Source organism: Quercus robur, chromosome 9, assembly GCF_932294415.1.
Source record: "Quercus robur chromosome 9, dhQueRobu3.1, whole genome shotgun sequence".
NCBI lineage: Eukaryota > Viridiplantae > Streptophyta > Magnoliopsida > Fagales > Fagaceae > Quercus > Quercus robur.
The window spans coordinates 2,348,683-2,375,336 of NC_065542.1; the positions used below are offsets into that span (position 1 = coordinate 2,348,683).

Genomic DNA, 26,654 nt, shown 5'->3' on the forward strand with positions numbered 1-26,654 from the left:
AGATAGAAGGGGATGCAAAGATTGTTTTTGATACCATCTGCAACATTGGTCAATCGATATGCTGGGAGCTTCATCAGTATGTTGAAATGATTAGAAGTGTAGTTAAGGAGAGTGAGACTCCTAAATTTTGTTTTAACTGGGTTCCTAGGATTTTGAACAAAAGTGCTGATGCATTGGTTAAATGGGCCTCACGTTCATTTTTTTCTGGTAGTTTAGTTGCTGAGACTCTCCCAATTTCTGTTTCTGATGTTGTTGCTCTTGAGAGGGTCTCTTCTTGTTGTACTGTGTAATTCTGTTTTGTTGGTTTTAATGAATTTTATTTCAGCAAAAAAAAACCTTCATATCTCTCTCTCTCTCTCTCTCTCCACCACTTTTTTTTAATTACAATTTTTAAGCTAATAAATAATAATATCAATATCAAGTGAGTGATAGAAAGAGCTACACACCTACACCCACAGAGCTCTTGGCTTCGTTTCAATAGTTTCAAATATTGCCTCTTAACTTCCTTTCTTCTGTATGTCATGAGATAGAGATATTTTTTGGAAAATTAGGAATTTCCATTGTCCAGAGGTAGTTTTTCTTTGACTCATATTTTTTCCCCCTAATGCTACCCAACACAGGAAGCTATTGACAAGGTCTGTTATACAAGCATTTCTACTTGCAGTTAAAACAAATTTCCAAATTGGCAAAAACAGGTTATTAGTACAACAAAAATTGTTCCTTTCTATATAATTGATTTTATTTTCACACCTTTCTACAATTATTTTTGACTGAAATAATTGGTGTCTAATTGAGTTGAATGGATAAAATATTACACTAAACTAATTTTGATTGCTTAGTTGGATATATGTTGTAATGTTGATGTTTCAGGCATCAAAAGCAAAAGAGAGGACATCTGATGGAGATATTTAGTCCCGACTTTAGAGTTGATTGAGGAATGGACAAGATATTTTATTTGTAAGATGTTTCAAGGAGTCTTGTTTGGCTAGTACTAATTTTTATCCAACGTATGAAAGGAAAACACAATAATATCACTATTCCATTTCTCATAACTTGAAAGAGGAATTTTTTTTGGGATCGGAACTCTTTGTTTGGTTGTGTAAGATGATTGAATTTTAAGATTTTAACTATTTTATAAAGACAATAATGCCATTTATGCTATTTTTGTAAGAGCGATGATAGAGTTAGTACAATTTTTTGTTATATTGTGTCCGCATGTGCGTGTATATATATATATATATATATATATATATATATATATAAAATAAAATGCATATAAAAAGACAAGTCATAAATAATGATAATATATTCAACCTAGGAATTGTTCACTCTTATAGGAAGAGTCCTCCCTACCACCCCTTGTAAGAGGAGGAAACTCCTCCCACATGAATGAATAATTTCTTATATTCAACTGAACTCATAACATTAGAAAAACATTGTGTAATTGGTTGAGTATAAAGTGGAACACAAAAAATGGAATGAGAATTTACATTCTAGATATACACATGCCTTAAAAATCAACCACATACAAAAAAGCAAGTAAAAATTAATGATATCGTATTCAACCTAACTAATAATCATGATTGTGGGAATTATTTGAGAAAAAAGTCAAGATTGTTGAAATTTTTTTGCAGAAAAGTCAGGATCGTTGATATTGTTGGCAATTGCAAAAGTGTATATTGGATAAGCTTAAAATCAACCTGTTTTTTTACCGCTAGTTTATGTACAATTTTTTAATATGTTACCTCTTTTTGGTTTTGTTTACATTTACTCAATTTATTTTTTAAGCTACATAAATCTATTAAAGTATACTTATATCAAAGCAGCAAAATTCCTGGTTCTTCATTCCACTCTCTTCTTATCCATTTTGTAGGTTTGCGCTCCCTACATACTATATAATCGTATCAAATAGTAATTCGAAGGTTAACCTTTTTATTTTAACCCAATAATCGGGTAAAGTGTAACATTAGAAAAGCCAAAGAGTTTCTCTCAAAAAAAAAAAAATAAAAGTGAAAGGGAGGTCAAATGAATAGTAATAAAAAGGTTGGGGTGGTAATTACACTCTCCTCCTTTGAAGTTTGAGCGAATGATCCTCCACTTCAAACCTGCAGGGAAAATATACTCCCTTCCATTGAGATTTGAAGAAATTAACACTCCTTCCTTCCGGCCTCCTCTTTATTTATATTAGTAATAAAATATTGTAAATTTTTATAAGATCTTTTTACACAAGTTCAACCATGGTTAGTAAATAAATAACTGATAAATTTAGAATAAAAATACAAAATTGATCAAGTACCAAAATACTTGCAACGGAGAATCTCTCAATAACCTATTGGAAAAAGAAAAATATGATAAGCAAAATCCACACTTAATATTTTAAAATACACTTTAATTAAAATTTTGAAATAATAAATTTTAATTATGAAATAAGATAATTTTTAAAACCTGCTCTTAAGTAAAGATTAGGTTAGTACACAAAATATTAATGTTAATTTAACAAAGTTTGTTCAATCGGATGTCAAGGGAAAAAATATTTTTTTCCTTCAAATTTGGGGTGGAGTGTCATTTCTCCAAACCTCAAAGGAGGGGATTGTAATTACCCAAAAGGTTAATATATTCATTTTTGACTCCCAAAAAAAAAAAAAAAAAAACACTATAACATTGTAGTAAATACTAAAAAAAAAAAAAAAAAATTGAAAGGGTCAATAAGGAAGGTAAAATGAACTAAAATACAAGAAGCAAGTTATATTTTCCCAATTAAAATAAAAGACCAATAGGAACTTCTGAATAAAATGGAAATTTCAACTGAACTTCATCGTTGGTCACCATGAAGTTACATTGTCCTCTTCTATTGTTTTGTATTAAAAATAAATAAATAAATAAAAAGAAGAAGAAGATAAATGAAAGGATTAAGAAGAAAGTGGATGAATGAGCAATCAATGAATTAACTTGCAGTATGTTCCAGTTAGCTTAACTCTGTAAAATTATGAGGATTGAATAAAAGATTTAGAATTCAATCTCCACTTATATAAAAAACCGATTGGTGTCATGTTCTGATAATAAAGAGCATAATCATTAGAAGGGGCATTATAGGTTAAAACTCTATCAAAATAAATAAATTGATTTGCATGAAGCGCTAAGTTTGACCCTTTTTCCATGCTAAAAGACAAAAGAGAAAGGGCATTTAAGACCAACTGGAAGACTATGGAACAAGAAATTATCTAATAAGAATTGAGTCCGGCTTTGTTTCAAGAGGGTTTCGACTTTCGAGCATTACAAATTTACAATCACTCCTATTGTGATCACAATTTCCAAATCTATAAGTCACATATTCTTCACTTTTATTATTTTCCTTTCGCTTTGTCCTTAAAATGAAAATGAATTCTACACACACAATATTTTTACAACAAATCTTAAATGGCAGACTGTTTCTTGTAAATTTTAATAATCTATCATCTAGAATTTACTGTGAAAATGTTATAAAAGTATTGTGGACCTAGCATTTCTCAAAATAAATGAAGAATTTAGTCCAAAACACTTTCACATCAAATTATATTCTTCTTCCTTAAATTACTCTCCTTATAATTTCTTCCTCTTCAGTTTTAATTGAATGCACTTGTTTTATTTATTTATCTATATATAGTTTGAGATTTACAAGTATATTTACATTAAATTATATTCCTCTTCCTTAATTTACTTTTCTTATAATTTCTTTCTATTCAATTTTAATTGAATGCACTTTTTTCTTTATCCATATATAGTTTGAGACTTACAAGTATATTTACATTGATTTGCATGAGCACCCAAGGATCATCAGCATCATCACCATCTTCTTCTTAGGGAGGAGCCCCTGGACTTTTCAAAAATCCCTCCTCCCTCTTATATATTTTCCGTTTGGTAAAAAAAAATATAAATTTAGATGTAAACTAAAATATATATATATATATATATATATATATGTTATAGGCACAAACTATTTTATAATATTTTTTACAAAACTGTTGATATAGTAAATTTTTATTGGTTCACATCCAAGCTCACCACCAACATCATATTTTATTTACCAATAATCATTCACCATATCATCAATTTTTAACATAGTTTGCAGTTTTAGCATTTTCTTTTAAATAATGACCCCCTAGATTTTTACTAAAAACATGTAACATTTATTTAGATGACTATTACATTATTTTTGTTTCCTCTAATTACTCTTACTAGTGTGTAGCTCCATGCATATGCATGGATACAATTAAAAATAATCACAATTATACGGTTCAACTTAAACATAGTATTAGCTTACACTTTTTTTAAACCATACATTATTAAAATATGTAATGGTTTCTCATTATATATATATATATATATGATTTAATATTTAATTGGTTTTAGACTCTTCGGTTTATGCATCCAATAATTTACTTGCCACAAAAATTAAAAACTTAGATGGACACATGGTGCAAAATTAAAAATCCAATTAAAATCTAATTTTATTTTCTCTATGCTTGGGCTATTAATACAAACACACACACACACACACACACACATTTGAACTCTTTAATTTTTACTCTCAATAATTCACTTGACATAAAATTAAAAATTAAATAGGATACGTGGCGCAGAATTGAAAATCCAATTAAAATCTAATTGGATTTTCTCTAAACTTTGGCTATTAATATATACTAGTATGTAACCCCATACATATGCACGGGTACAATTAAAAAAATTGCAATTATACAATTCAAATTAAACTTTTTTTTAGAAGAGGTTCAAATTATACATGGTATTAGCTTACACTTTTTTTAAACCATACATTTCTAAAATATGTTATGGTTTTTCATATATATATATATATATAAATGATTTAGAATTTAATTGGTTTTAATCTCTTCTTCTTTTGCACCCAATAATTCACTTACTACAAAAATTAAAAACTTAGATAGATACATGGCAAAAAATTAGACTTCAATCGAAATCTAATTTGGAATCTAACTAGTTGTTAACCCGTGCTTTGTATGGTTTTTATTTTATTTATAAAATTTTAATTATTAGTCCTTAAATAACTACTACTATAATACCTGAAAAAAAATAAAAAATAAAAAAAAAATTTAAAAAGGAGGGGTATTTAAGTAAATTTGTTTATAGGATAAATTTTTATATTAATTTTACTAAGGGGGTTTTTAGAAAATAAGGTTGAAACCCTATCTATATATAGTATAATTTAAGTCAACGTATAATTACAGATATTTGGAGAGGAGAGAGACTACCCAAATACTCAAGTAGAGATGGTTTGACTACACAGTTAAGGTAAGAGCCTAAAAATCTTTTTCTTGTTAAATCTAAGCTTTATTTGGAATTAGAGTTTCTTTTTTATGTGAGTATTTAAATATTCAAAATTTTTAATGATATAAATGAAGAAAAGCTTAGTTTTATTTTCTTGTAAACTGGACGATGTACCTATAGATTTTTCCAGATTCAGTGATTTAGGGTCGTTTGGTAATGTTGTTTTAATAACGTTGTTTGTATTTTTTGAAAATACGTGTGGAAAAAAAATGTAAAAATATGTGTAATATTATTTAAAAACTAAAAATATGTGTTTAAACTCCTATACCAAATGACCCTTAATCTTTTTACATACGCTTGTTGCGACAAGCGCAAATTGAAACTGTAGATTTAGGCGGGTAAAGGGTCAGGTTTCTGCACAGTTTTTGTGTTGGGGTACTGAATTGATGGATTTGGGGAAAAACAAAAAGTCTAGTGAGTATAGGTTTTTTATTTTTATTTTTTATTTTAGCAAAAGTGAGTAGGTTTGAGCTCTAACAAGTTTAAAAAAAAAAAAAAAAGTGTACGTAACAGTGTATTTGTTGAAGATGGGTCGGCTACCAAAAAAAAAAAAAAAAAAAAAAAGAAGAAGAAGAAGAAGAAGAAGAAAGTTGTAATGTAAGTGCAGTACTTGAAGGATGGCCCACGTCCTTGTCTTTCCTAGTGTGACATAGTACTAGGAGCTATAGCCTGATCTTTTAAGGCATTAATGGTGGCGGAAAAAAAAAATTATATATATATATATATACAAAGAAAAATATTATGATTAAGTGGAATTTTGGTCTAAGATAAGTGGACGGTTATGAGATATTTTTAATAGTCTTTTTTTTTGGCTGGGTACCGTTGTAAGTCTTTTTTAAATTATTTGATTATTGAATAAATGGTGCTTGTAAATTGTTAGGTGATATCTAAGGATTTTAAAGAGAGTGTTAGAGAGAAGTTCTTTGTGGTGAGCTAGCTGAGGTAAGTAACCTTATCCTAATTGGTTTTATTTTGTGTATTTTAACTACTGAAAATTGTTTACAGTTGTTACAATTTTATTTTAATTGTTTTAGCTACATTGATTTAAAGTAAAGAATAAAGAATTATGACAAATATATTTGATTTACTGAATATATGATTTTATATATGTATTTGAATGAAATATATTTTTGACTGAACTATGATTTCATATATATGATTTTAGACAATTTGACTATGTTTGACTCTGATACCCAGCTAATGGGGGTTATTCATTGATACTGAAACTAGTTTTATCTGGGGCATCACGAATCTATCATGTTTCTGGACTTAACTAATGGGGGATATACATTAGCACGAAACTAGTTTCATCTGAATCTGATGCCCAGTCACAAGGATATAGTGTGACCATAGTCGTAAAAATTGTTAAGAATATGAATTATGTTGAAAATTTGAATTGTTTAAAGTCCTTCAAATTGCTTATGTCTTTTTGGAACCTGTTGTAAATTATAGCTTTGATATATATGGAAAATTGATTATTTTCTAATCCATCTATGGTATATTTGTAAGATTTAAAATATTTGATCTATATACAAATTATTATTTTACAGATCTATTTGCTTGATAGAACTTTTTAGGACTTTGGTTATGTCAACTCACCCCCCTCTTTCCCCTTTCAGATTCTGATCAGGAAGAGTAGCATATGTTTGGGCTTCTACTAGGATGTGCGCATGAGTGAAGTTTAGGAAATCTATGGAATAAGATTTGAACTTTTATGTTTAAAATTACCATTTGTGTAGACCTTTAGATTTAAAGGATTTAGTTTATTTTTATTTTGATGTTGGAAGATTATTAGTTGGAGATCTTTTGAGAATTGCATTATTGAGGATATTTTTAAATTTATTGATGAAGTTTTCTTTGAGGAAAATTCTTTAGTTGTTAAGAAGACCTTTCACACTAGTTGGATGTAAAATTTATAAGTGTGTGGCTGTTGTCACGTGCCTAGCTCTTACTTAGGTTCGGGGTGTGACAACTACATTTTTTAATGTGAATTTCTTAAAATTATAATGAGTGTTATCATTTTTTATTGATAATAATTATAAAATCTTATGATGTCTATTTCAAGAAGTTCATTGCTTAATAGAAGTTTATATTAAAGTTTTACGTATGAATCAAGTTAAATAAAAACTAAAAAGAAGATTTCAGCTATTAATCAACATGAAGGCTGAAAGCTCGATAGTGTAAAACACTATAACTTGTTTAGTCCCCCAATTTTAAACGAACGGCTAAATTGCTTTTACTCTACTGATTTAAGTGTAGAATAAGAGTAAATGAAACGCAATAAAACTAGATCTACTCTCTAATGTATAATCATATACAATAGACAATAAGTATAAAATATAACACCGAGACATGTTATAGAAAAGGAAACCAAAGTACTCGGCAAAAAACTTCTCCGTGGCCCTCCAAGCCGAAATGATCTACTAGTGAATAAAGTTGGAGTACAAGAATATCAAAAAGACCATCCAAGCCTAATTTACCCAATGTACTTAAACCCTTCAAGTTCCAACTACCAACGGACTTCACTGAGTTATGTCTCCACTAGTTATCCGGATCTAGCAGTTGGCTCCAAATTTCATCTACCAATCAATGGCTTCTTCTAATACTTCCCACAAGCACCAAATCCACTCTCAACACTCAAATTAGGTGAAGTAAGCGTTTGGGCTAAGAAACTCTAAAGAATTTATAATTGGAGAGGTAGGAGTAGTGGAAAACTAGGAGAAATTGTGTAAATGATTGTGGGTTTACAATCTCCAACTCTTAAGTGTATTTCTAGGGTTTTCTCTCTAAAAGTCTCCTTACAATTTCGTGGGTAATATGGGCTTATATAGTGTGGGTAAAGAAATTAGGAAAGCACACTTTAAAATCATCCAGGCAATAGGTCACTTGCGAGTTGGCCAAGTAGCAAGATGACTCGCGAAATCCATCCTGGCACTTGACTCTTCATCTTCCTGCATGTGTTTGTCACACATGGCCTTTCGCGGGTTGTCCACTCACAAGCCAGTCACAAGCAAGTCGTGAACTTCACTATTCTTCACCAATCTCTCACACTCAACTCTAACATTAAATCCCACATACATACAGGGAAATGATTGACTAAAATACAATTAAATTTGACACGGAATTAAAGCTAACAAAACATAGTTGAAAATCACAACTTTACAAAAGCAATATTCTATAATTATATATCCACCATCTCCCATTTAGCAAATTAAGGGGGATTTAAGAAGATTTGTTTATATTTAAATGGGATATATAGTTATACTTTATGCTACATTTCTTTTTTTTTTTCATGTTAATTATGAGAAAATTTTTCTCTAACTTGGACTTCTCAAAATGTATAAGAAGAAAATTTTGACATAAGAACATATTTCTACATAATTAAACTATCAAAAAAAAATTATAAGGTTTTGGATTCTCAACTTTATAGGAGTTATCATTTGAAAAGTTTACCATCTTCAATAATTTTAATGGGAAACAATAATGATAATAACCCGTCAAACAATTGTAAAATGAAAAAATTGGGAAAAAATAATGGTCAAGAACTGTTTAAGGGAAATATTAATAATTCAACCATGGAAAAGACTTTTCTTTTTCTCTCATTTTCTAGTACCTCTATGATAATAGTAACATTTTAATTAAAAACAAATTGTTGTATATTGGAATAATGGAATAAAGGAAAGAGCTAGGCCAAAGACATATTATACTTCAAATCAATTATTGTACCTACAAGTACCAAAGCCTCCCACATCATCAACACACACACACAATATATAAATCCAAATGCAAATTGAATCTAAAATCAAATAAATTTATAGAGAAAAAAAAATAAAAGTTTCTCAGTATCAAAATATTTTCTTATTTCTCCCATGTGAACTTTAAGTCATTATGCTTAGCGGTGAGTCAATCATAAAGTATGAAGATCAAGAACATTACAGCTCTTGCTCCCTGTAGAATGTAGATCGAGGTGATTACACACTTGCATCACGCCTAAAAAGATTATTCTAAAGTAAAACAATCAAAACACCAAAGTTTAAAAACATTATAAAATGATAATCAATCTTTAATAGCAAAAAGATCGTTCAACCTTAGTTATCATATACAAAGAGAGTAATCTACGAAACACATGCATTAAAACAAATCAAATATTAAAATGATAGAGAAATCTAAATGAGAGAGAGAGATAAAGAGAGAGAGAGAGAGAGAGAGAGGGGTACCTTTGATTGTTGATATTAAAAACAAATATGTAGTGATAAAAAAAACTCTCCCATCACAAATACTAAGCTTGTTAGTTTTAAGAGAGATAGAAAGAGAACATATATAAATATGAAAATATGTAAGGATAGACAAAGGTAGGGGAAAGGTTGGGAAAGAGAAAGATATCTTGAATGTTTTGGTGATTGAAAAATGTATATGTAATAGGCAAGTTATATATATAAACTTATCCAATTCAATGTGGTAGCATAATAGCAAGACTAAATAGAGAACTTTTGGATTTCCATATAGGTTTATAGAAAATTTGAGACTTTCCATATTTATTATTTATTTTTTTACCAAAAATGTTTACGGAGAGAAAAATTATTGCCTTTTAAATGATAATTATATTTTCTATTCCATATTTCATATTTATTGTGTGTGTGTGTGTAAACATTTATGGCTTTTTTTTTTATCAATTGGATGGAAGAAATATATAGGTACCGGATATGTTTTCAATTACACATATTCAGCCCATTTTAAAACATGCCCTTTAGGATACTCTAAAAAAAGTCTTTTAGGTTACTAACAAAAAAAAAAATTAGGGAAAAAGAAAAGGGAAAAAAATTAATGGATTATTTAAAGAGCTTGTAGTGGATATTTATTATAATGGTGGAATTTATTGTTGATACATGGCTAAAAAATTGACATGTATCAATAATTATCTGCCATGTAGCACTATCTTCACAATTTTATATGTGTCATTGTTTTATGCATTGTTAAGAGTATAGGTGTCACTATTGTGTGCGTCCTCTAGTTTTGAGGATCCAACTTCTATAATATATTATAGATTGAATTTGAACTCTTCAATTTTTACACTCAATAAATCACTAGGCATTAAATTAAAAATTAAATGTGACATGTGGCGCAAAATTGAGAATCTAATTAAAATTTAATTGGATTTTTTCTAAGCTTTGGCTATATGTGTGTGTGTGTGTGTGTGCGCGCGCATATGTACTAGTATAATTGAAAATAATTACAATTATACGGTTCAAATTATATATAAAATTAAATTACACTTTTTTTTAGCTAGTGTGTAGCTTTGTGCATATGCACGGATATAATTAAAAACAATTACAATTATACGATTCAAATTATATATAAAATTAGCTTACACTTTTTTTTAAACTATTCATTTCTAAAACATGTAATAATTTCTCATTATATATATAACCTAACCCCATATGGGGTTGGGTTCAAGTTACACTAGGTGTAACTTTAAGCAATGTTACATCACTCAATATTTTTTAATTTGATGCGAATTTTGAAAAATACCCTGTTGGATTACATTATCTTTGTATATTCTCCATGTTTGCAAAATTTCAAGGTAACCAAAGATCAACAGTCATGTCATCAATCAATTGTTTAAATTCAAGTTTTTCAAATTTAGAATATTGCATAAAATATAAGTTTATAGATCAAATAGTAAATAACATCTAATTGATATAAAAATTGGCATGCATGTTAAAAACATATAGAATATATAATCCAACGGTGAGATTTTTAAAATATGAATTTAATAACAAATTATTTAATGGTGTAACATTGCTTAGATTTAATGGTGTAATCCAACGGTGATATTTATTGTTTAACCTAATAAATTAACCAAGTGAATACTTAGGTTTATTATTCAGATCTAGGTTAAAAAAAATAACAATCAAATCATGTAAAGCAGCGAAAAATAAAGAACATAAAGATCTGATGACCCAGGAAAACCAAACCTATAAAAAACCTGGAGAGGATTTAACTTAGCTATCCTCAAGGTAAAAAGCAAATCCACTATGAAAGAATTGAAGTTTGTACAATAGAATTTAGACCGCTAACATTCTATTGCTACCTCGAGTAGAAAACTTACTATCACAACCCCATGATAGTTCCAAGTCCACGGACTACTTCTTTCCTTAGCCTTTGCAACAACACAAGCTCACCTGCCAGTGAGTTTGTGACTACACTCAAAGGTTTTGGATCTCCTTAAACATTGATCTTGTATGCAGCAACTTCTACAACATCGAATCTTGAGATTCTTCAAGGAATAACACCAGTAGAAGACATTAGAGAGCTTTTGGGTACAAAACCCTAGATCTACAAAAGAGGCACAAGATGCACTCTAATCTCTCTTAAAAACTCTGAAAACCCTCTCTAGGGTTAGCTTATAATGTCATTTAAATACTGGAAAAAAGGCTCACGATTTAGGCTTCAAACAGTCAAGTTATGGGCTTTTTACTTTTGCTGATTTTTTGTTGATATGCGACTTTTGATCGATCGAGTACCAATCGAATGACTTTCGATTGATCGAGTACCAATCAAATGAAAAAACTTGTAACTCATTTTTTTCATCTCAAACTTGAGTTTTTTTTCTTGGACTTCAATGTAGACCATTCTAAACCAATGAGACTTAGTTTTTGTCATGGTTTGCCAACATTACAAATTCAAAACCTAACAATCTCCCTCTTTGGCAATTTGTGACAAAACACACATACAACAAAATGCCCAAATACATCACAAATCCCAGCCTAAGACTCTTAACCTAGAAGTTGCAAGAAGAGGTAGAAGTTCTTGATCAGAATGTACATGTCTTTTCTATAAACACTCAAAAGAACACATCAACGCATGTGTGGAAAGAAAGACATATAAATAATAATATGAAACACAATATAAAAACGAAAGTAAATTCTAACTCTCCCCCTAAGTTAGATACATCAAAAAGTTTTTATATTCTCCCCCTCTCAAAACATTTTAAAAACCTTTTTAAACAGGATTCCCACATTTTATCTATTTCTCCCCCTCTTTGTCACGTATTGACAAATACAACTCAAACAAAGAGTAAACAGAAAACATACGCAACAAAAGTCAAGAGAAAATAGAGAATCAAGGAAACAAAAGAATTCAACTCTATAGAGAATAGAGGCAACTCCCCCTATGAAGAGCAACAACTCCCCCTATGAACAACAAAGGTTAAAAAAAACTTTTCTCCCCCTATAAAAATAGGAAAAACAAAACATGTTTTGGGAAAAACAATTTTGGGAAAATTTAGGAGGTGGGGAAAAAGACACACAAATCACACATAAAAACTAAGGTAAGGATACACATGAAGAAAAATATTCTCTATTTCAATAAATGCAAACTTGACACTATGTGACCTATAAACAATTGCATGAGTTGAGAAAATATTTGTACATTGATTATCCATCATATCTCTTCAAAAATATTTTCTGTAGTTCACACATAAAAAATAGCATATACTAAAATGTACAAATGACTCAAAAATTAATCAATCTGATAGTTTTTAGACCCCTTAAACAATTGATTAAACCTAGGTAATTAGCCAAGTTGTTACTTAGTCCAATTAAACAAGTCTAGGTTATCACAATATAAAAGATCAAATCATGCAAAGCAGCGGAAAAATAAATAACACAAGATATGATCACCCAGGAAACCAAACCGGTAAAAACCTGGGGAGGATTTGACCTAGCTATCCTCAAGGTAAACTTGAATCCACTATTTTGAAAGAATCGAAGTTCATACAATAAGACTTACAAGCCCCCACGCTCGATTTCTTATTGCTACCAACCAGTAGAACTTACTGACACGACCACGTGCAAGCTCCGAATCCACGGACTCCTTCTTTCTTGGATTCACCACCAGCTACAAGCACACCCGATTGTGTTTTCTTTAAGCTTTAATGGCAGCAACTGAATTGATCATCAAGGCGTAGATAAATCTTCTCCTTGAAAACCCTAAGTTTGTGTAAAGGAAATCTCCTCTAGATCTCACAAGAGATTTACACAAACCGCAAATATGAGCAACACTAAAACGTGGCTAGGGTTTGCCTTTTATACTTAGGACAAATAAGAAACCCTAAAAACGTTTTAAAACACTTAGTGCTGAGTTGGACGAATTTGCAGAAAAACATTCTGCCCGAGCTTTGATCGATCGAGCCTGTCTTTCGATCGATCGAGCCAGGCCGAAAGGCACAATACTTTCCTGCTTTAACTCGATTCTAACTTTACATAGACGCACAACTTTGAGCTAGATTTAAACACTTCTAAACACATTGTTTTGATCATGGTTTGCCAACAATACAAATTAGAGTTCTAAATACATAAAATCCTAAACTTTAGAACCTAACACAATCAATTTTTAAATCAAGTTGAGTACCCAATTTAGCAAAGTGTATCCATGTTATGTGTCAAAACAATGAGAGATATGACTACAAAACTGTAAGATGGATACATAAAGCAATGCTATGCATGCGAATCCTAAACATAAATGATGCATGAAAAAATTTGGTCAAAAACTTAGAAATTGAAAATTTTCCAGTTTTGATCGGTCGAACATTGATCGAATACCAATCGAGTTCGGCAAAGAGCAATGATTATAAATCAAGGGATTTTCAATCGGTCGAAAAACACATTTGATCAATCAAAATTCTAGAAAACTGGATTTTTTGAAAAATTGCAGAAGTTTATGCAGAAAACACTCAACCCAAATAATTTCATGAATGAAATGCATGAGAATGAGATAAAAATTTTTTCAAAAAAAAATATGAGTTTTCAACCCAGAACTTCAAAACAAAGATTTATAATCATCAAAAACACAATTTTTGCCAACCCTTAACCATATTTTGCATCAAACACCATAGAAAACATAATCTTGGATGGCCATAACAAGATCACACACAATACAATGTACCAAGTTTAGCAAATAGTAACTTGTGTAGTGTGTGCAACAAGCTAGAACTTGAGATAAATGTGAGGTGATAAGTAAATAGTGACCAATCACAATTTTTACAAAATTCATCACATAAGTTTAAAAAAGACTATCACCTAAAGAGTTACATCATATAACTCTCACATCTCCTAGAATAAAAGCTTGCAATCATGTAAGTTTCTTGATTTGCCTCATAATGTACACACCAATTTTATTTGATTGAAACTTATTAAAATAACCAGAATAATGTACATACCAATTTTATTTGATTGTGAAGTTATTATAGCCCAATAATGTACACACCAATTTTAGCATTTAATTCGAGGCTACACCTTATGTTCTTTTTGTGCATGTGCTACACTTTCTCGAGTACAAAATCTTATGATATGCACTAAGGTGTTTATGATTGGCTAGTAAACAGTGGTAAGATGGTTATTTATGCCTTTCTCAATAAGTTCAAGTCCAACAGACAAAAACATGTGACTTCAAGATCAAAATCTTATGATATGCACTAAGGTGTTTATGATTGGCTAGTAAACAGTGGTAAGATGGTTATTTATGCCTTTCTCAATAAGTTCAAGTCCAACAGACAAAAACATGTGACTTCAAGATCAAGACAAAGTGATCAAAAACTATAAACATCTTCCCACACAACATGTACTACAAAGCTCAAACTAGTAAAGTGCAATAAATAAGCTCATCCAAGCTAAACAAGGTATGACATGTTATGGCCAATCCTTGATTTCAAATCCAAGAAAAATAATGCAAAACACATTTTGCTTCCCTTTTCTCTGTTTTTATTTTTTTATTTTTGTTATTCTTGAAAAGAAATAACAAAAACAAACAAGAATGAAATGCATGAATGTTATGCAATGCAAATCCTAGAAAAACAAAGAAAACAAAAACAACAAAGAAGAATGGTCACAAAGAGTAGAGCAATGAAGCACAAGGACCAAGTCAGAAAGACTCAATTAGATCGAGCCTTTTGCATCCAAAACTTTTTTGATGCAACTCTAGCATTAGAGTTATCATTCACATTAGAATGATGACCAACTTCAAGATTGGAATAAAGGTTTAAAGCCTTTACCAACTCACCAATAAGTACCATGAGATCTTGTGCTTGAGGCACAGGTACTTTTGGTTTATTTGCTCACTTAGCAGCTTGCGACTTGAAACCAATTTGGATGAATATGCCTAGACTTTCCACAAAAATGACAAACCCATGCAAGTCTATCATGCACCTTGTAAACTAGATTGTTTAACCTAATAAATTAACCAAGTGAATACTTAGGTTTATTATTCAGATCTAGGTTAAAACAATAACAATCAAATCATGTAAAGCAACAGAAAATAAAGAATACAAAGATCTGATAACCCAGGAAAACCAAACCGGTAAAAAACCTGGAGAGGATTTAATCTAGCTATTCTCAAGGTAAAAAGAAAATCCACTATGAAAGAATTGAAGTTTGTACAATGGAACTTAGACCACTAACATTCTATTGCTACCTTGAGTAGAAAACTTATTATCACAACCCTATGATAGCTCTGAGTCCATGGACTACTTCTTTCCTTGGCCTTTGCAACAACACAAGCTCACCTGCTTGTGACTTTGAGACTCCACTCAAAGGTTTTGGATCTCTTTAAACGTTGATCTTGTATGCAGCAACTTCTACAACACCGGATCTTGAGATTCTTCAAGGAATAACACTGGTAGAAGACATTAGAGAGCTTTTGGGTACAAAACCCTAGATCTAAAAAAGAGGCACAAGATGCACTCTAATCTCTCTAAAAAAAACTCTGAAAGCCCTCTCTGGGGTTAGCTTATAATGTCCTTTAAATACTGGAAAAAACGACTCATGATTTGGGCTTCAAACGGTCAAGTTATGGGCTTTTTAAGTTTGATGATTTTTTGCTGATATGCGACTTTCAATAGATCGAGTACCAATCGAGTACCAATCAAATGACTTTCAATTGATTGAGTACCAATCGAACGAAACAGCTTGTAACTCATTTTTTTAATCCTAAACTTGAGTTTTTTGTCTTAGACTTCAATGTAGACCATTCTAAACCAATGAGACTTAGATTTTGTCATGGTTTGCCAACATTACAAATTCAAAACCTAACAAAGGTAAAAGTAAAAAAAAAAAAAAAAAAAAAAAGTCTTACGTTCACAATATAATTTGTTATTGGTTACTAGTTTTAATTTAATTTCATCACTAAAATTTCTTTTTTGCCCACTAATAATAAACAGTAAAAGCCTATCACTTTTTCTTTTTTTTTTGAGGGGGTATCACTTATAATTTGTTACAAAAATATTGTTAAAAGTTTGTATACATAACATAGCATAGCATATCTCAAATAAAATTGAACCATATAGCATAGCATATCTCAAATAAAATTGAACCACACACCGTATATCTTTCTAAAGGAATAAAAAAAGAAAAAGACCAATTATCCGAAGTCCGAACAAGAAGAATAGGAAGGAAACTTCTGAGTAAAAAGGAAATTTCCACTAAGGTTCATGCTGGTCACCACGAAATTACTCTGTCCTTTTATTTATTTATATATTTTTCTAAGGAAACTTTAAGAAAGTAAAAAAGATAAATGAATGGATTGGGAAAGTAGCAGTAGCCAGTAACAGAGGAAAATTGGCATTTAAGACGCAGATGAGTTGTTGACTTGACTTAAAACAGAGGATAACGAAGTTATGAACACAAACACACGGAGAAAGAAAGCACAGATTCCATTCCTACATCTAAAAAGAATTGGATCCGGCTTTGTTTGAAGAGGATTCCGAGCTTTACAATCACTAATCGATTTCCAAATCTGTAAGTCACATATTCATCAATTTTATTATTTTCCTTTCAGTTTGTCCTCAAAATGAAAAATTCACATCAAATTGTATTTTTCTTCTTTAATTTACTTTCCTCCTCTTCAGTTTTAATTGAATGAACTTTTTTCTTTTTCTATCTATATTATAGTTTAAAATTTTCATGAGCACTCAAGGAGCAGTGGAGCACCATCTTCTTCTTCTTCAACACCTAAGAGGAAATACGAGGTGTTTCTTAGCTTTAGAGGTTTGGACACCCGTAGAAATTTTACGGATCATCTATATACTGCTTTGCAACGGAAGGGTATTTTGACCTTTAGGGACGATGAAGAACTTGATAGAGGACAACCTATTTCACTAGAGCTCTGGAAAGCAATAGAAGAATCGAGATTTGCTATCGTCATTTTCTCAAGAAACTATGCATCTTCGACATGGTGCTTAAAAGAACTTGTAGAGATCGTTAAATGCATGAAAAATAGAGGATTGACAATTTTGCCAATTTTCTATGATGTGGATCCATCTGATGTACGGAAACAAACAGGATCTTTTGGACAAGCTTTTAAAGAACATGAAGAATGTTTTAAAGAGAAGATGGAGGTGGTGGAAACATGGAGGGCTGCTTTGAGAGAAGTGGCCAATCTCTCTGGTTGGCATTTACAAGATAGGTAATTTCCATGAGAAATTTATTTTTTATGAATATATAAACGATATTTTCACATACCATGAAGTATATAAATAACTATTACAATATTAATATATGAACGATCTTTCACAAACCATGAAGTATATAAATAGCCATTGGAATGTATAATAATATGCATGGATTGAGATGTTACATATACTAGTAAAAATTATGTTGTTATATTCTAGGATTCCGTGTAGGAGGTGCTTATATTTTCCCAGTCTCTTTGTCTTTCATGCCCCCTAACATAGAAAGGCCCAAAATATAGGGCAGTAAGGTTTTATTTTGTTTGTTGTTGTTGTTGTTGTTTTTTTTTATTTTTTTTATTCAAGAAATATATGCAGAGCTATATGTACTTTTTTTTTTCCACTCTTAAGAAGGCTCAAAATTTTAGAATTATGCCAGTTTATTACAAGTTTTACTAGATAGGTCTTATAAATTGTATATTAATTATTCTTTTGTGAAAGTATCAACCTCATTGCCACATCAGTTTGTAAGTTTTTTTTAATAAAATCTGTAGTAAGTTTAATATTTTCTCCACCAAAAAAAAAAAAAAATTAATAGATATACAACCAAATCATCATTATGTGAATTAAAAATGCTAAAGCTACTTCAAATTGTATGACAAAAAACTTACAAATTGATATGACAAAAAACTTACAAATTGATATGGTAGAAATATGATTGGTGCCACTTAAATAATATAATAAATGAATGTTTGAATAACTTAAAAAAAAAAAATTTTGATGACACGTCATTAGTTTGTAAAATCTATATAGTAAAATTTATAATATCATTAGCTCATTATGGGGGAATTAGTCATATTAAAAAGTAAGAATTAGATTTGAAATAAAAAATAAAATAAATATTATTTAAGTGATGTATTGCTATAAAAAGGCCCCTTTAAATTTTTCACATTAAGCCTTAAGCCTTAAACTGTTTTGGGCTGGCCATACTCTCTCTGTCTCTCTTTAAAGTAAAAGTTAGAGTTTCTTCATATAATTTCATTTGAGACCCCTGCAATTAAAAGGAACTACACTATTCAAGAACATAACTTTATATAAATTATAAATCTGTTTGCATTGTTTATTATCTTTATTATATTTTTTGGATAAATTACAATTTACCCCTATGGTTTGGCTATTTCACATTATAATCCCTGAAAGTTTGATTGTTTGTTTTGCATTACTATTTTTTTAAGAAACAAAACACTTACACAAGGGAGAATGAATGGTTGTTAGTTTCAATTAGCTCAACTGGTAAAAACTCTGATAGTTGAATAAGAGATTTGTGGTTCAATCCCTGACTACATGAAAAACCGATTGATGTCTTGGACTGATAGTAAAGAGCACAATCATTAGAAACGGATGTCATAGGTTGAAATTTTACCCCTAAAATTTGGACTAAAATGAAACGGTTAAAGTTCTCTCCAAATTAATAAATTTTGTTGTTTACTGTCAAATTTATCCACCAATTTCCTTTCCCCTTTTCTTCTTCCTCCAACTCCAATATCCAATCCTATGAGAGAGAGAGAGAGAGAGAGAGAGAGAGAGAATTTAATCAACAACAAAATTTCAAATGAGTATGCTGTAAAATTAATTGGAGGAGTTTCTGAATTCTTTTTTTTTTTTTTTTTGGTTTTGGTAAAGGGCTAATATCATTGCTAACCTAACCAATGGTAAATACTTGCTTTTGCCCTGTTTTTGCAGTTACTGGTATCCCCTGTTTCTCTCCCTCTTTTATGCTTTTTCATTTTTCTTTTTGGTTCTATGAATAGGACAGCACACATGTCTTAAGAAGGAACAACCGTACAACAATTGTCTACAAGTTATTAACGAAATTCGATGAGTCTCTTTCAATTCAATATAACAAAAACTATTTATAGCTGATATCATCTTACAATTCTTATATGGGTAGTTCTATCCACATTGCTTGAGCTAATGACTTCATATTTGTTTGACCAAGGAGTATTATTGCCTAGTATTTTTGTTCCATCCCTAAGGGTTTAAGTTTGGTTTGGACAATTACATAATTATTATTCTATCTTTTCCACAGGCAGGAGTCAATATTTATCCAACATATTGTGGAAATGATATTACATAAATTGAGTTCAAGTTTCTCATGCATTACTAGTGGCTTGGTTGGAATAAATTCTTCAGTGGAGAAATTGTTCAAGTTGTATTTAGGTCTTGGGAACAATTTTTGCATGATTGGGATTTGTGGCCTGGGAGGTTTGGGAAAGACAACTCTTGCTAGAGTTATTTATGATATGTTCCATAATCATTTTGAAGGTTCTAGCTTTGTTGCTAATGTTAGAGAAGTATCAAAAAAAGGTGATTTGCATCTATTACAACAACAACTTCTTGAAGAAATTTTGGAGGAAAGAAATATAAAGATAAGGAATGTTTATCGAGGAGTTGACATGATCAAGAATAGGCTTTGTTATAAAAAAGTTCTAGTTGTTCTAGATGATGTTGACCAATTGGACCAGTTACAAAACTTGGCTGGAGAGCATAGTTGGTTTGGATTGGGAAGTTGGATCATAATAACAACTAGAGATGAACATTTGTTGGTTCAGCATGGAGTGCATGAAATATATAAGCCTAATGCACTAAACATTGATGATGCTTTAAAACTTTTTTGTTTGAAAGCCTTCAAAAATGAGCATCCCAAAGAAGGTTATATGAAGCTCTCCCAGGATGTTGTGTACTATACTAAAGGCCTTCCATTAGCCCTTGTTACTTTGGGTTCCTTTTTGGTTGGAAGAACAATGGATGAATGGCAAAGTGCGTTGGACAACTTTAAAAAAATTCCTAAAAGAGAAATATTTGATGTACTTAAAGTAAGTTATGATGGACTTGAGGAAATGTGGAAGGAGATATTCTTGGATATTGCATGTTTCTTTAGAGGTGAGATGAAAGATCGAGTAATAGAAATATTAGAGAACTGTGGTTTTGATGCAAGAATTGGTGTGAGTGTTCTAGTGAATAAATCTCTCTTGACCATAGAAGGAAAGAAGTTGTGGATGCATGATCTACTACAAGATATGGGTAGAGAAATTGTTCATCGAGAATCTCGTGAAGAGCCTGGAAAGTGCAGCAGGATGTGGCTTTATAAGGATTTGTTTCATGCATTGATGAGAGGAACGGTAAGAACAATGACAAAGCTAGAATTTTATTTCAGCAAACAATATTTAGTTGGTATATTAACACAATTTCAGTAAAAAATTTTGTTCTTAAAAAAAAAAATCATCCAACAGATATGTAATTGCCTAGGTACTTTGATAATAAAATATAACATACAAACTTTCATTTAACATGCTAATATATTGTCTTTAATTAGATCTTATATTTTGAAAACATAATGTGATTGTGTGATTATTTTATATATATAATTTGAATTCATCTTTTTGGATGTAATCAACCAATTTTTCATCTCTTGATTACTAACTAAAACAAAAGGCTATATTTTTTGTCATCACTTTAAAAATAATGTTGTAATTTCATCTTTTCGTTTTTTTTTTCTTTTCTTTTTTAGGTTGTTTTCCTTTTTCCCTTTGTCATGAATTTCTAAAAGGTAGAATTGCACCTTCCTTATTTTCAAAAAGAATTGTACCTTCCTAATTTTAATGTATGGTTTTTCTCAAAAAATAAATAAATTAATGTATGGTTAAAAATAAAAAATAACAATCTTAGTCTATGAATTTAAAGGCGAAATTAAGTAGACTACTTTAACACATGTTGACATGTTGTATAACGATTTTTTAGGTTTTTTTTTTTTTTTTTGAGAATCCAACTTATTATTAACTAATAGGACCCTTAATTGTTAGTCATTTACTAGAAGAGATGAAGAGTGTTAGTAGAGTAGTTATTTTTTGCTAACACATCTCACACTTATTGGATTTTAATATCACTGACATAATATCATTTGATACAAAATGCTTTCTCCTCCTTTTGTGCTCTACTTTATGCCATGCCAATTACAAGTTTCCATGTGTGATTTTTTTTTTTTTAAAACTTTGGTTATTTTATAAGAAAACAAAAAATAATATGTGACAAATTGTGATTGGTGGAATGTAAAATGAAATACAAAAAATGGAACAAAGGATTTTTATTCGTAATTCTAGCACAGGCAAAGTTTGGTTGGAGGATATTGCCGATCTTATTTGAGGGGTGATCCATTCTTAAATAAACTTTTGAATTTGTCTTACTCTTAATATATATTCTCCTCTTATTCCTCCAAAAAAAAAAAAAACTCCTAATTTTTTTTTATCCGATGACTCTTAACTGGTATTTTGCAAGTTAGTCTATTTTTTATTGTTAAACTAGTGGTATGCATGTGCAATGCACATATTAATTACAAATTTTATGTAAAAACAAAATCTACAAATATTATTAAAACTATCATAATAATTAGTGAACCACTTGAAACTCAAAGTAACTATTATAATATACACACATATGGCCACTTGACTTGAGGACAATATGTATTGTGGGAGTTTTATTACATTACAATAAAAAAACTATGATATATGATTTAAATTATTGAAATAAATATTAAAATTTATTATAAATTTCTTAAAATTTTTGGTAATATAATTTTAGTTGAAGCATATTTTAAGTTTCTTGAAACTTAGATAATAGATTGTTACCTAAATTATACCGCCCTAACAAAAATTAAGATATACAGATTTTTATTTGGCTGAATATTCGAGGCTTTTTTTTTTTTTTTTGGTTGAGGGAAGAAGATGCAAAAATTAAATTGTTTCTTCAAAGGGCTAATTGGAGAAATTTCCCACCTTACCCTACTTGATTCCACTAATTGTTAAGAGGAGGTTACATATCAGAAAAATTCAGGATCTCGCTATTTTTATTTCCTTTAATACAGTACACTTGCGTATTTATAGTCTTCTTATCTTCTGTAGTGTATTTTTACTAATCCTTTCTCTTTTGATGCTTAGGCAACAGAAGCAATCCAAGCCATAGTCCTAAAGTCTTCTCAACTAGAAAAAGAATACCGGAGCATTGAAGCCTTTTCTAAACCTTTTTCAAAGATGATCAATCTTAGATTGCTCATAATTGATAATGAGGATATCCCCAATGGCCTCAGTCATCTTTCTAATGACCTAAGATTTCTGGAATGGTTCAATTATGGTTCAAAATGTTTGCCATCCAGTTTCAGACCAAAAGAGCTTGTTGAACTTAATTTACCATTTAGCCACATCAAGTATCTTTGGCGCGGAGTAAAGGTAATTTTGTTCTTTTTATAATCCTTCTTTTCTTTAGGAGTAGCATCAACAAACTCCTTGGGTATTTGAGTTTACTCTAGTCATTATAAAATATAATTTCCTTAAAGGTTGTTCCTAATACACAAAGCTCCCACTTTTACAAGGTTTGGGAAAAGTTATGGTAGGCAGCCTTAACTCCATTTTTTTTTGGAGAGGTCTTATTAAAACAAATTATGTGTTTAATGCAAGTTTTCTTTTTAATCAGAATTTGGACAAGTTAAAATGCATCGATCTCAGACATTCTGAAAACCTTATCCAGACACCTAACTTCAAAGGGGTTCCGATTCTTGAGAAATTATATCTTGGTGTAGTAATTTGGTTGAAATCCACCCTTCTCTTGGGAAACTAAGAAGGCTTTTTATTTTAGAATTGGAACACTGTCACTCACTTATCAATCTTCCAAGAATGACTACTAAAATGGAGTCTCTTACAACTCTAAGGCTTTGTGGCTGCTCAAAATTCAGGAAGGTTCCAGAATTTGAGGGAATATTGAAAAGCCTGTCAGAACTTGATTTGAGTGGGACTGCTGTTGAGAAACTACCCTCATCAATTGAGTGTTTGACTGCCCTTACTGTATTAGATCTAAGAAACTGTGAAAATATTAAACGTCTTCCAAACAACATGGATGGTTTAAGGTCTCTTGAAAAACTTGTTCTTTCCGGATGCTCACAAATTGTCGAGTTGCCAGAGAACCTGTGGAAAATAAATTGTTTGAAAGAACTTGATTTGAGTCGAATTGGATTAAGATGGCCAATAGAGAAAATGTTTTCTAATGGTCGCTTGTCGTCGCTAAAATATTTAACACTAAGTTATACCGAATGTGTCACACTGCCTGCAAGCATCAGTCAACTTTTGAAATTGGAAACTCTTGATTTGTGCTACTGCAAGCAGCTTCAATCGTTGCCAGAGCTTCCACCAACTGTGAGATATATAAATGCTAAAGCTTGTTATTCCCTAGAATCATCAACAGCACTACTCAAGATGAGCACTTCATTACAGCCTCGCTCCCTCTTCGGTTGTCAGTATGATGTGAGCAAAGGTGAAGTGGCATTTACATTATTGAACCATTACCTACAGGTACTCTCTGTCTCTGTCTCTCTTTTAATTTTTCTGTTTTGATAATTTGATAGTTTGAGGAGGGGGATTTTAAGCCTAAAGATTTTCATTAGAAACACCAAGAAGCGCCAGTTGAGCTATAAGCCTCTTGACCTCTCTAGTGTATTGTTAAGTGTAGTATTATATCATGTGTTTTTCTTGGTACAGGGACTCCTTTGTCGGAAAACTGGATTTGAAACTACTATCAAAAGGAAAGAGGGTGGATCTAGAACTGAATTTCAGTTAATTATTCCTGGATCTAAAATTCCACAGTGGTTAAAACATCAAAGTGTGACGAATTCAGTAAGCATAGTGCCGCCTTTAAATTGGTGTAATAGTAGATGGATGGGATTTGCTCTCTGTGCTTGTTTGTATGCATCTTATTCGCCTATTATTGCTAATGCTGAGGAGCATGGCAAAACATCTGGTCTTAGAGCTCGTGTGATAGCCCTTGGTGATATGCCTCACAGTCATTGTGCCACTGAAATTTTCTTTGGGATGGAATTAGGTGCAGACCACATTTGTCTATTGTATCTATCTCGTGATGATTGGTTTGCTACTGGTTGGAATGGTGAATGCAGTCAAATTGAGATTGTATTTGAGACCACTAACCCATCCTGGGTTACGCAGAAATGTGGGGTCAGTTTGGTATACGAGGAAGATGTGGAAGAGTTCAACCAATCAATTGCACAATGTAGCAATAGCCGTGTCAACACTTACGAGGGTTCTGTTGGTAATAAATTAAAATTTTCCTAAGCTGCTAAGAATGCGACAAGTGGCACAACAAGGAGATTACACCAGTAAAAGCATGAGAGCATAGAGAAAGATATGGGAAGCAGATGCGGCAGTTTCTATGGAAGTCATTAATCCATTTAATAGTGTAGAAAGTAAAAACAAGCGGCAGTGATGTAGTTGCAGAAGTTACAAGCAGCACCTGACATCACGGCAAGTTTCATTCAAGCCTAAAGATAGACAGACACGTGGATGAACAACTGCTAATAACTGTCTGTAACCGTCGAGGGTATAAATAAATGACACATTGTCAAGAAAACTTTGGAAGTACGAGTTTTTATAAATCTAGCTATTGTATCAAATAAGCATTAATTTTAGTCTTTAGTCTTGAACATTTGACATGTTCATACTTTAGAATCATTTGAGCCATGCCTTCAAAAACACTCAAGAAGCAACTTTAATTACACTCATTAGGAATGAGTTAATAATTAATTCTTTTCTTTCTTTAATTATAGTACCATACTGACTAAGGTTTTTACATATACACAGATCATAATTGGCATGTCTGCAGCTGATGATGCCAATTTTCTTTTCAAACATTGATTGACTGCAAAATAGGAAGGAGGATTTTCATAGCATGAATTTTAATTGAGGCTACTGCTATCTGATGTGCACAAGCGTCTCTGTCAATCTGACTTTTTTTTGGGATAAAAAACCTGGTATGTTGTAATGAATTTATATATTATGATGATTTGTAAATGTGTTAGTGTGAGATATCCTTCCATCTTGTTTCATAATGACAATATAGCTTGGATCTTTTTGTTTTTTGGCGGGTTCTAGTCCTTATCAGATATGATTTCTATGGTTTCAGATATTAGGCTGAAGTGAAGTTCAATTGAGCCAACTGCTATCACCTACAAGCTATACTTTTAGTTCCCTTTCTCACATTTCTCTCATGTAGTTTATTTGAGTTACCCTATATTAGAGCTTGAGACGTGAATTTTGGACAAGCTTAAAAGCTATTACTTTTTTTTTATCAATCACGCAATATGATCAGATAAGCATTAATTCAGCCTTCATTCTAGAATATGTACTTACAATTAAACAGTCTACAAATACTTTTGAAAGCTTCATCAAGTTCAGTAATCTTCTTCCGGGGACTAGCCTACTTGATAGTTATGGCCTAACCATTATATTATTAATATCTTTCTTCTAAATATAAACCTGCATATCAGGCTAATGTAGAAGTTGCTTTATATCACTGGAGGAATCAGCTAGCAACATAGAGGAGCCTATGTCTATCTTGGAGCATATCATCTAGTTGGGAAGCCAGTATGTGCTGTTGTGGCCTTTGTTAAATCCTTAAAAGTCCTTCAGATTGGATTTAGAGACTATTGTTCAAGCTTATTTATTTATTTGGCTAAAATGTAAAAACATTTCTGTTTGCTCATGGAACAAGTTTCACAAATTGGCAAAAGCATGTTATTATAGTACCAAAAAAAATTTCTTTTACATTATTTTTTCCCCACCCCACTCCCTCCCTTTTCTTCTTCTTCTTACTGTAATTTACCTTATTTATGCTCAAATTGATTGTAAAGCTTGAATACTGCAAATCCTATAACTATTTTAGATCAGAACAACAGGTCTCAAATCTATATTTAGTTAAAATTGGTGGGAATTGAGACGTATTAGGCTTGTAGACTAAACTAGTTTGGAATGCATAG

General features: G+C 31.0%; 1 pseudogene; it reads left to right on the top strand.

Annotated features, from left to right (window-relative positions):
• The first annotated feature begins 16,912 nt into the window (after positions 1–16,912).
• Positions 16,913–26,445, top strand: LOC126699764 (disease resistance protein RPV1-like; annotated as a pseudogene).
• Positions 26,446–26,654: the final 209 nt, after the last annotated feature.